Consider the following 11513-nt stretch of genomic DNA (forward strand, 5'->3'; position numbering starts at 1 on the left):
GTGTGTACTTTTACCCAGCTGCACATCGCTTTCCTGTTGACAGGGTTGCTCACATCAGCAGATGGGAATAGACTCAAACGCCTAAAACCCTATTTTTCTACATTTAAAGATATATATAGAATTGTTTTCACTGCAAAGTACACAATCTGACCCCAGCCTGCCTTACCCCAGTATTCCTACCCCAAATCTGGAGGAGGGCTGTGTTTCTGCGCCTTGTTTCAATGTGAATTCGTTCCACACAGAGACACAGACCAGAGGAATAACGTAGCTGTGTTCTAACAAGTAAAGCCATGGGAAAGGACAATGACATGAGATGCATTTCGTTGGGTTATGCACAGAGCTTGGAAGTGCCAGATACTGTCACAGTCCTCTGCAGCAAATTCAATTTGAGATGCCTTGCCTATGGGCATGTAAACTGCAGTTGATACAGACATCACTCATTCCCCAAACAGTAGGTCCACTTCTCTCACTGTTTGTTCAGATCCAGTCCATCCATGACTTTTAGGACCACAAACCAAATCGTGTTGGACTCAGAACTCCACATTATCGATGCATCATACCGCTTTGTAAGACCACTATCCTTCTCTTTCAGTTATTTGTTTTGCTATCTATCACGTACCACACAATGTGCAAGTATGTCTTCAGCTAGCCTTGGGACGCAAGAGTTGTGTCTCGCAGTGCAGCACTTCATGTCAGGCCGAGCCGCTCAGGTGATAAGGCTGCGTGAGAGAAGTGTACTGCAGCCGGGAAGTTTGAGACAGATTGATCCAGTATGGCCGCCCCCCACCCCAAAAGGATAACCCTCTGCCATGCCAAGGACAGGCCGGGCCAAGGACACCCTGGGGCCCTGGCGATTGCAAAATGTAAGCTCAGCATTGCAGTGCTGCCATGCACAGAGACATCGCTCTATACTCCTATACCTCCTCCTCCTCCTCCTCCTCCTCCTCCTCCTCCTCCTCCTCCTCCTCCTCTTCTCTGCCCACTTTTTTGTTATCCAGCGCCCTTACTTACCCTCTGAGGACAATTCTTTTGTCTGCGCCTCTCTCCCTCTCTCTCTTTCTCTCCCTCTCTCTCTTTCTCTCCCTCCCTCTCTCTCCTATGTTGCACATTTTTCTCTCTGCCTCCATCGCCATCTCTGTCTTTCGTCCTCTTATAGCCATCTTCCTCCCTTTCTTCTCTCTGTCACCTAACTACTATCGCTGTCTCGCCCTCTTTCCTTCTCTATATCATCCTTTGTGTCTCTCTTTCTCGGTCCTCTCTTTCTCTTTCTGCTTCTCCTTTTTTCTATCACATATGCTGTTTAGCTCTTCCTCTCTCTCTCTCTCTCTCTCTCTCTCTCTCTCTCTCTCTCTCTCTCTCTCTCTCTCTCTCTCTCTCTCTCTCTCTCTCTCTCTCTCTCTCTCTCTCTCCATCTCTTCTCCCAAGGGAGTACAGGAGAGGGAGAGAGCCCAATCATCCATGAAGATTACAACACCCACTGAGACAGCCGTGTGGAACGGGTCCCTGCACAACACCAGGAATAGCGTGCACAACACCGCTCTCTATCATAGTGCCTTTCCTAAAACACCTTTGGCTGACCAGAGCCAGGGGTGTCTCATAGTGCACGCCTCGTCTAACAGAAGGTTTAACTCACTGTCAGCATGTAGGGTTGGAAACCCAGGGCACACTCCCACACACACCGTGGCTCTGGTTTACCTTGTGGGATGACAGGAATTAGCAAAACAATTTGTAGTTTGAATAACTTTTGAGTATTTTGTATTGCTAACTGTACTGTACAATTGTTGGATATGTTCTATATGATCAATGACTTATCTTCAGTATCTTTTGTCTTGAGACCATTGGTTTTATTTAGTCTGTAAAATAAAGTGTATTAGTATTTATTGGTATTTTTGTTGTTATTATTAGTTAATAGTCATTATTATTATCATATGACTCTACAGTTTGAGTGTCATGTCTCATTTGCACATTTCATCATACAATAACATTTGAGTCTTCACATTTTGGTTTAACTGCCACATCAGTAACCTGTTTTCTGTAATTCTTGGACTGGTCTCTTGTTAGCTCTACTTTACTTTACACAAGTACTTAAGTTACATGTAATCCAAGTAGAAGTACTGGTGTTGAATCTGTTTTGAAGTCTCTGTTTATCTTTGCGATGCCGCTCATCTGGCTCCCGCTTTCTTTACGTATCCATGCTGATCACCCACACTTGCCCAGACTTCCTCAAACTTTCTGGCAGGCAAACCGAATTGACAGCCAGAAGAGTCATCTGCAATAAATGCTATAAATCCATTAACAAATCCATTTGCATCATTTTTATGGTTGATGGCAAGCCTGTTGGCTAATTTCACGATTACATGTTTCTCTCAGGGAGATAAATGCTTATGTAGGGAATGAATAGGGTTGGACTGTGCGACCGTGCGACCAACCGGGCGACCAATTGGAAAAATTGTCTGGATTTCTATACATATATATATATATGTATAGAAATCCAGACAATTTTTCCAAAGGTCTCAAAACCATTGGATGTGCCAGAGGCCTGATCCTGAAGACCTAAACTGTGAGACGGTGCCCTCTGTCTTGAATAGCAAATGGAAAGATTGAAGTTAAATTATAGAAATGACAAAAACTAATAAAAAAAGAACAATTAATTCAACAAACAACCATGTAGTGTGAAGCTAAGCGACAAGATTTAGAGAGACTTCTGTACTCTGGCGTCTCACAAGAACCCATGTGGCGCAACAGATGGTCAACTCTAAGCCCCGACCTCCAACATGTGTGGAGCTCTACTGACACCTGCTGGTCAGAGGTAGAATTAAGTTAGGGAGGAACCCAACTTGTTACACAATGACGAAGGCGAGGGAGTAGGCACTTAAAGATTTTTCATTACTTGTAGAGACAATAAAACGGAAAACGAGCGTTGCATTTCAGTTGTACCACAACGATATCCCCTTCCTCTTCAATTAGAAGAACGTAATCTGAGAAATTGTATAATCGATCATTTTATGCTATTTATTGTGAAAGTTATATTGGAAGTTTTTGGCATCTATTATAATGCATGATAAAGAGATCAGTGCTCTATAGGCAGGCTCTAAAATGATAAACACATGTGACGATTCCCACCGACTGTTGGAGGCTAATTATAGACAGCAGACAAGAACAATCAATCAAATAACTGGAAAAAATGAGCCATCTCACACAGAATAAATGAGAAAAAATAGATAGAATGTGTGGAGGTGCGACCAGATGGATTATGAACTATAAATGTATAACAAATGAACCGGGCAGGGGGTCTCTGGCCTGCCAGACAAGCTCAATCAATCACTGCTCTAACAAGACAGCAGGAGACGCCAGCAGACCGCAACACTTCCTGATTTCACAAAGATAGCAGGAAACGAGGAGGGCAGAAATTGGTACAAGTCAGACGTGCAGAAACACACAAACACACATACAGACACACAATGCATTCAGCTGACCTTAGATACTATACCTAGTGGGAACTCTTCTACTCTCTCTCTGTCTCAGGACAGTGTTCTTAAATATCTCTCTGTAACAGCCCCTGGTTAATATTCCCTTCACATCGCCTGTATTGCATTCCGCCTCTGTTTTCCCCCTGGTAATCTTTGCTTGGTTTTCATAAGAATAATTCTTAATCCAATCTTTATTCAGCACATATTAAACTTCTGCAGGGGCACCTAAGTCAACTGCCCACCCAGTTAGTTGTACCAACAAAAGCATTGTACACATGCGTTGTAATTAAATGAATCCACAATGTTATTAATATCTTTAATACAAGGACTTGACCCAAGATCAAACCAATAACAATTTTTAATGTGGACTTTTGGAAAAACAATTAAACCAGTCAATTCCAAAAGGACTTTTACATGCCAGGATTGTGTATCTCCATGTGTATTCTACTTTTGTATTATTCTTGATATGCCAGCAACGTGTTGTTATCTGTTGCATATATCATGTGTTTTTGGCTGAAAGATAACCATGCAGCTCTATAACCATCACCACCAACCCTTCATTCCTGGACCCCCTCCTGCCCAGTCGGGACATCCCGGCCTGGCCTGGCAGACCTTACCCCTGCCCTGGCCTCTGGCCTCCAGAGCTCTGGGTGGTGGCTGCAGCTGTGTGGCCATTAAACATGCTGTCAGCATCCAGTCCGCTCCTTTAACAATGTGCCAACAGCATGGCTCTATAGAGCCCCCCAGGCCACGGCCTTCACCCCGGCCAGGGGGCCGGGGTCCCCAAAGATGAGGAGGGTGTGCGTGGGGATGGGGAGAAAGAGATACTGTTAGGGTTCTGTTCTGTAGGATTCAGTTGTTTTTTTTACGCATCAACATTTTTCACATTCAACACAGAGGACAAAACAAAGCAATAAAATGAAAAACAGGAAAATTCAAATAGTAAACAATCTCAAGTAAAGTAAATTCAAAACAACATTGTCTCGAAAATAAAAGGTCAGATATGAAACATACATCAAACATACGTCAAATTTGATGAATAAATACTACATTTTTCCAACCTTCCTTCTCCCAGCTCTTTTTGGAGCCATATGGAGTGGAGTGGGTCATCTGTTCTAAGAGATGTAGGTGATTAACAATATTGACAAAGAGGCCAGCAGTAGGACCATTTTCTGAAGCCAGTATTCTGTAATGGCCTTTTTGCTTGCTGCCAACAATATCTTCTCTTTACTAAGCCCATCATGGTATGTCCAGGACATAGGGATGTCAAAGTTGTACTGGTGCCAAAACCTTCTGTAGCATTCTTTGGAAAACCATAGCGGTATGGAGAGGTGAATAATGTCTCTCAGCGAGAGTAAACTCCCATGCCACGCACACACACACACACACCCCCTCTGACATTGAAACATGGATATTCCTCTGGTCTCAATCCTTCTTGACATGAACAGCATCCCGATACTTGGATAACACTATCTCCTAAACTACATATCAACAGCATCGTCAGTCAATATTTGCAGTTGTTGAGAGTGTGCTACGTGTCATCACCATACCTGATCTGTGACCTCAGGTCCTGACACACACACACACACACACACACACACACACACACACACACACACACACACACACACACACACACACACACACACACACACACACACACACACACACACACACAGCTTTTTTTTCGCTCTTTCACAATCATGCTCTCTGTCCGGTCAGTTACATGACCTCTCAGACGGTATGGCAAAATTACCATTATTTCAAGATTTTTTTTAAACACTGTCTCGGATTTCATTATTTTTTATGTTTTGATTTAAATGTCAAGTTGAGGCCAGCCGTGTATCTCCAACGGCCCTTCCAGCAGCCGAAGTGGAAAAGCATGATTCACATGGCACCTCCCACGCTCTCAGAAAAGAACGAAAAGAAAGGCATTACTCAAAGAGGCCTCGCACTGTATAGACTTCCACCGTCACACCACCACCACCACCACCATTAAAGCACGACCCTGGAAACAGAGCCGCCTTGGCAGATCCATCATGGCCGATGCAGCTCCCGCTCTCCTCCAGACACACGCTAATTCTTGCCACTTTTTGGAATTAAGGAAGCAGGAATAGGGAAATATTGAGGTTGTGGATGTTTTTTTACCCATGATGCATTGGAAATGGTTCAGCATGTTTAAAATGCCTATTAGAGGTTAAGTTGAGGTATGATATTATTGTACTGCTTTACATTGTGCTGTATTATTGATTAATGAATGGTTAGATACATAAATTTAGACATTCTTCTGAATCAGGGGTCACCAACACAGTGCCCGTGGGCACCAGGGCGCCCGCAAGGACCATGTGAGGCGCCCGCAGGCCTGTTCTAAACATAGCACTACTCATTCTTGAACAACTCTTTCCCACCTTTTTTAAGTCATTGTTGATAATTATTATGAGAAATCATTAACATGAATTAATTAATTAACATGTTTCACATAGATGAGTATCATTAATCATCATTAAAAGTAATATATAACTAAAGGCAAACTGAGCAAATTTGTTATTTCAGAAGAGTGTATCAAACGGGGTGCCCTTCGTATGACTCAGTACCCATGAAGTAGCTCTCAGGTTCAAAAAGGTTGGTGACCCCTGTTCTGAAATATGTTAAAGAGAGATTACGCTGCAAATTATCCAGATTAGATTGCACGTAGTTAACAGGTGAAGGATCCTTCATTTAAGGTAAGGCGTTTGGTGAGGATCCAATGCATCATGGGAGCAGCAATCAGAAAAGTTGCATAGAGGGAAATGAAAAGTTTGCGAGGAAAGAGTGTGTGTGTGTGTGTGTGTATGTGTTGTACGGGCTGTGTGTGTTGTCTGTGGGCTGTTTTTTAATCAGTGAGCAAAGTTGCATTGGCAGCGGGGTCTGCAATGCTGGGATTAGACCGCCAGACCAACGATGAGGCTAGGTCTGGGATAAGACCCCCAGACGAACGATGGGGCTAGGTCTGGGATAAGACCCCCAGACGAACGATGAGGCTAGGTCTGGGATAAGACCCCCAGACGAACGATGAGGCTAGGTCTGGGATAAGACCCCCAGACGAACGATGGGGCTAGGTCTGGGATAAGACCCCCAGACGAACGATGGGGCTAGGTCTGGGATAAGACCCCCAGACGAACGATGGGGCTAGGTCTAGGTGCTGAACCTGAGGGGCCCTCAGAAGGGGGGGGGGGGGATAGAGAGAGAGGTGTAAGATTTATTACCAAATAAATCCTTTCTGCTGAATGAAATGAGACGAGAGAGGACGAAGAGAGCGATAGAGGCAGTCAGAGGATCAAGTGGTGCACTGCATGGAGGGATTCAGAGGAGAGGGTGTCTGTGTTTTTGCATTTGTGTGTGTGTGTGTGTGTGTGTGTGTGTGTGTGTGTGTGTGTGTGTGTGTGTGTGTGTGTGTGTGTGTGTGTGTGTGTGTGTGTGTGTGTGTGTGTGTGTTTTGTGTGTGTGTGAGGGAAAGAGAGAGAGAGAGAGAGAGAGAGAGAGAGAGAGAGAGAGAGAGAGAGAGAGAGAGAGAGAGAGAGAGAGAGAGAGAGAGAGAGAGAGACAAAGCGAGTAAGGGTTGGTGTGCACGTGTGTATGTTATAATGTACACAAAATAGCAAGAGAAAATAAAGAAGAGCAAAAACCGGGAAAGAGAGAAGAGAGTGAACATGTGTGTAAGTATCTGAACATATCTGGGCATTGGTCACCACATAGAACAACAGTGCCATGGTGCTCAGTGTTGCAGCTCCACCTGGGGATATGATTACTGTTTTCCATAGCTCTGCTGATTAAATGGAAATGCAAAAACTTCTCCTTTGAGCCTTTTATCCATCTATAGGATTTGACCATAGTGGATCGGTTAGCAGGAACGGTGTCCTGTGTATTTTATTTGGTCCGGACATTCTCAGACGGTGAAGGAAATGTGTTTTATCAGGTGTTATTTATTCTGAGCGGGCCCGGGGGACTGTAAACAGCCCTAAAAAGACTGACTCCATTTCCCCTTGACACAGAAATAGTCTGCTGCATCAACAAACTGTCTTGAAATAAGAAAGATTTGCTCACACACTCTTGGAATCCAAATAATAGGGTCAAACTCCACAGACACGTGTTTTTCTCCATTTAAACAAAGGTGGAACTTACTTGTGGAGGTTTGTTAAAATGACCATGGCTCGAAACTTTTCCAATCTAAACATAATGTCCATTGTTTCTGGTAGGAAAGTAATTAGAATCCTCCCAGTAAATCAATAGCAGTCAAGGGGCTTGCTCAACTACATAATGTTATGAGGAACAACCCACTAAGTCTACCGATATCCCACTCCACTGGTGACCTGTGTGTGCGTGTATGTGTGTATCTCCCTTTCTCTCTCTCTCTCTCTCTCTCTCTCTCTCGCTCTCTCTCGCTCTCTCTCTCTCTCTCTCTCTCTCTCTCTCTCTCTCTCTCTCTCTCTCTCTCTCTCTCTCTCCCTCTCTTGTTCTCTCTTGCTTTCGCTCTCTCTCTCACGTCTCTCTCAGTCTCTCTCTCTCTCTCTCTCTCTCTCTCTCTCTCTCTCTCTCTCTCTCTCTCTCTCTCTCTCTCTCTCTCTCTCTCCCTCTCTTGTTCTCTCTTGCTTTCGCTCTCTCTCTCACGTCTCTCTCAGTCTCTCTCTCTCTCTCTCTCTCTCTCTCTCTCTCTCTCTCTCTCTCTCTCTCTCTCTCTCTCTCTCTCTCTCTCTCTCTCTCTCTCTCTCTCTCTCTCTCTCTCTGTCATGCCCTCCCCCTTCTCAGAGTACCGTTGCCAGGCTGAGCCATTGCTCCAGGAAGCTAAGGCAAAGATCGATAATCCTTGATCACCCGACGCTTCCGCTCATAATATCGCCATAACACTCACCTGCCAAAACATTTATACTGTGTCTTCAAAACAGAGCTCAGAGACACCAGGATCCATGCAACCGTTGGCTGAAGGGTCCTTCACGGTCTTTTTAAATGGAACACAATTAAGATTACAGTACTGAATTATTTATAGGCCAACTGTTTATACTTTTGTCTCTACTTTTGTGTGTGCACTGGGTCTCAGGTCAATTCAAGCTCAAGTTGTACCGGGCATTAGGATTATTAATTTGACTCGGATGTGGGTATTTTGGGAGATAGGAATTGTGTGGGAATAGTGATTAACATTAGTAGTACTAGCATTAGTAGTAGTTGTAACAATAGTATTAGAAGTGGTAAGAGAAGTAGTACTAGTATTCGTCCCCGTTATCATAGTCATAGTAGTAGTAGTAGTAATAGTAGTACTAGCAGTAGTTTTTACAGGAGTACGAGTATCAACAATAACAACAATAGCACTAACATTACGAGTTGAGTTCTTGAACAATCCTAATAGCGGCACAACCTGTCGTGCTTCACTGTGTCTGCAGACACACATCCTCCTGACCGAGGTTAATAGATTACATGACCCAATTAAAGATTTTTGTACGTGGCAAACATCTGAGATAGAGTCACACACTCAGGACACCACTCCTGTTGATCTGTCTGTCCTCCCCCCTTTTTAGCACAGAGTGTACGTTCATGTCGGCAGCCTGTGTTTGCGGGAGGCATCACAACCAACGCTTTGACCTCCGGGCTTTTGATAGACCGCTCCCCCTCTAACTTCTGCACCCGGGGGAGACACAAGCAATGGAGAGGCCGCGCACGAGCGATGGTATTCCTGCAGCGTTCCTACCCATTGTGACCTTGTCTCATCAAGCTGGGGTGTAAAAAGGGGGACGGGCGGGGTATGGTTAACATGCAAATGAATGTGGTGATAGGTCTGGCAAGGTCGCCCATTGGGGGGTCAAACGGCATGATAATTCAGTGTCAGATGAATGTGGCGTCAATTCTCAGGGGGGGGCAGAGGGGTACGGGCGTGTGTGGGTGTGCAAGTGAACGCCTGGTCGTCCTCAGCAGCTGGGATGAGTTAAAGGGGAGACATTACACTGAAACATGGCTGACAGGCAAACAAGGCACAAAGGGGACAGAGACAGAGTGACAGAGAGAGACAAAGAGAGGGAAAGAAGAGAAGAGGGGACAGGATTCAGCGGGAAAGGACAGATGAAAAACAGGTGGGAAGGCAGGCTTCAAACCTATGGGCTGACAGACTCTTTAGGGACAATCCATATTTCATCATTCCTTTCTTTTATTTTTATTGATGGGCAGCCGGAAGATAAAGGCCAACGTGACACACACAGTATAGATGTCCGGTGGGAGTGGAGGAGAATTGATCGGTCTGACATTTGATCCTCTGGTTCACTGTTAAGGATGAGACGGAGAGACTCACTCCCTTCCCCCACCAACCCAACCACCCACCCACCTCCACCCCTGATTGCATCACCCTACTCCACCCCACAGTGCATCACTCTCTGTCCAGTTTCCCCAGAATGAGAGCCCCTAAGCTTCACCCAAACCCTGGGAATGTGTGTGTTTCTGTGGAAGGTGAGATGATTCCACACCACTCTCAATTGTGTTAAAAATCATGCAAAACACCCCGCTGGTGTAATGCTGTAGGCCAGTCAGTAGAAACAGCTAGCAATCTGTGGTGGTAACTGTTGCTAGGGTGTGATGTGGTTTGGGGCCCTCATCACCACCCCGGGAAATAATAAAATAATGATGTAATGCAGCTGTCACAATCTCATCCGCTAAGTAATCCTCTGGGGGTAGGATGGGTCGTGCAATGGCTCCATCTACGGCGTTTAGCTAATCAACGTCATATTGAATGTAGCGAGGAATTCATGCAAAGCATTAATTCAATCGCTGGCTTGATCAAATACGGAGATGAATCAATTTAATGTGGAATTGTCCACAGAGTGCACGCAACAGTCGTTTAATGGCACAGTGGGTACACATGTAACTCCCCATTCCCTTAAGTGTGTGACGATTGAAACAATGATCCCTAATGCTGGGCATTAGAGACAGCGCGGTGCAAATGGATGGGAGAAACATGATCGCAGTAATGGGATTTTACTGGATTAATATGTTCAGTGAACATACACTGTATTACATCAAGTTATAAACCCATAGAAACTGGGTGGTGGTGGTGGTGGGCGGTTGGGGGGTTGCTCAAGGGATTTAGTGTAAAATTGGCAATGAGAACATTCTTACCCAGATGGTCTTCATCGCCACCTTGTGGAGAAATATATATACTCAAACTCAAATGTTCTGTTATACACAATTAGAAAATATTATTTATGTAACCTTTATTTAAATAGATATGACAATTGGAACTTCTAACAAATACATTGCAGATATTAAGGAAACGATGGAACTTTACCACCATACATGAACGTCTTTCCCATCATAGGGTCCTCAATGTAAAGCAATGCACAGTGGGAGAAACAATGGGACCGAGAAATATATATATATATATAGAGAGAGAGAGAGAGAGAGAGAGAGAGAGAGAGAGAGAGAGAGAGAGAGAGAGAGAGAGAGAGAGAGAGAGAGAGAGAGAGAGAGAGAGAGAGAGAGAGGGGGGGGGGGTGGGGGGGGGGTGGGGGGGGATAGAGTCTCTCTCACAGTCCCACAGTCTCTCCCTGATATCACCACCACCTCCAATAACCTAATTTATGAAGACGTGTCTTTGGCTTGCATATGTGCAGACGTCAGTATGGTAATCCTAGGTAATCCTGGCCGAGAGGGTGCTTTGAGATGGATGTGGCAGCTAGATGGACCTCGCCCGTGGAAACTACCATTTCCTCCCGGAGCAAGATCACAGGAATGTGATCCTGTGTTATTTCTGCTTCCACACATCTATTTGAGGAATGCAGGCTAATCTAAACTGAGGATTAATGCTCGTAAATAACGCAGTGACCCGTGTTATTTTATAGTTTTACATGCACGATAAAGGTACATTTCTTAATCTCATAGTTTTGGAGAGGTTATACCCCAAACATATAAAACTAAACTATCCTTCCATTTCATATGAATACAGCATCAACTATAAACCTCTTTATGTAATGATCTGTCTACTAAATATTCTTAGAAGATTGGACCAATTATTTGTGTTTATATTAT

This window comes from Gadus morhua, chromosome 20 (assembly GCF_902167405.1).
Source record: "Gadus morhua chromosome 20, gadMor3.0, whole genome shotgun sequence".
Classification (NCBI taxonomy): domain Eukaryota; kingdom Metazoa; phylum Chordata; class Actinopteri; order Gadiformes; family Gadidae; genus Gadus; species Gadus morhua.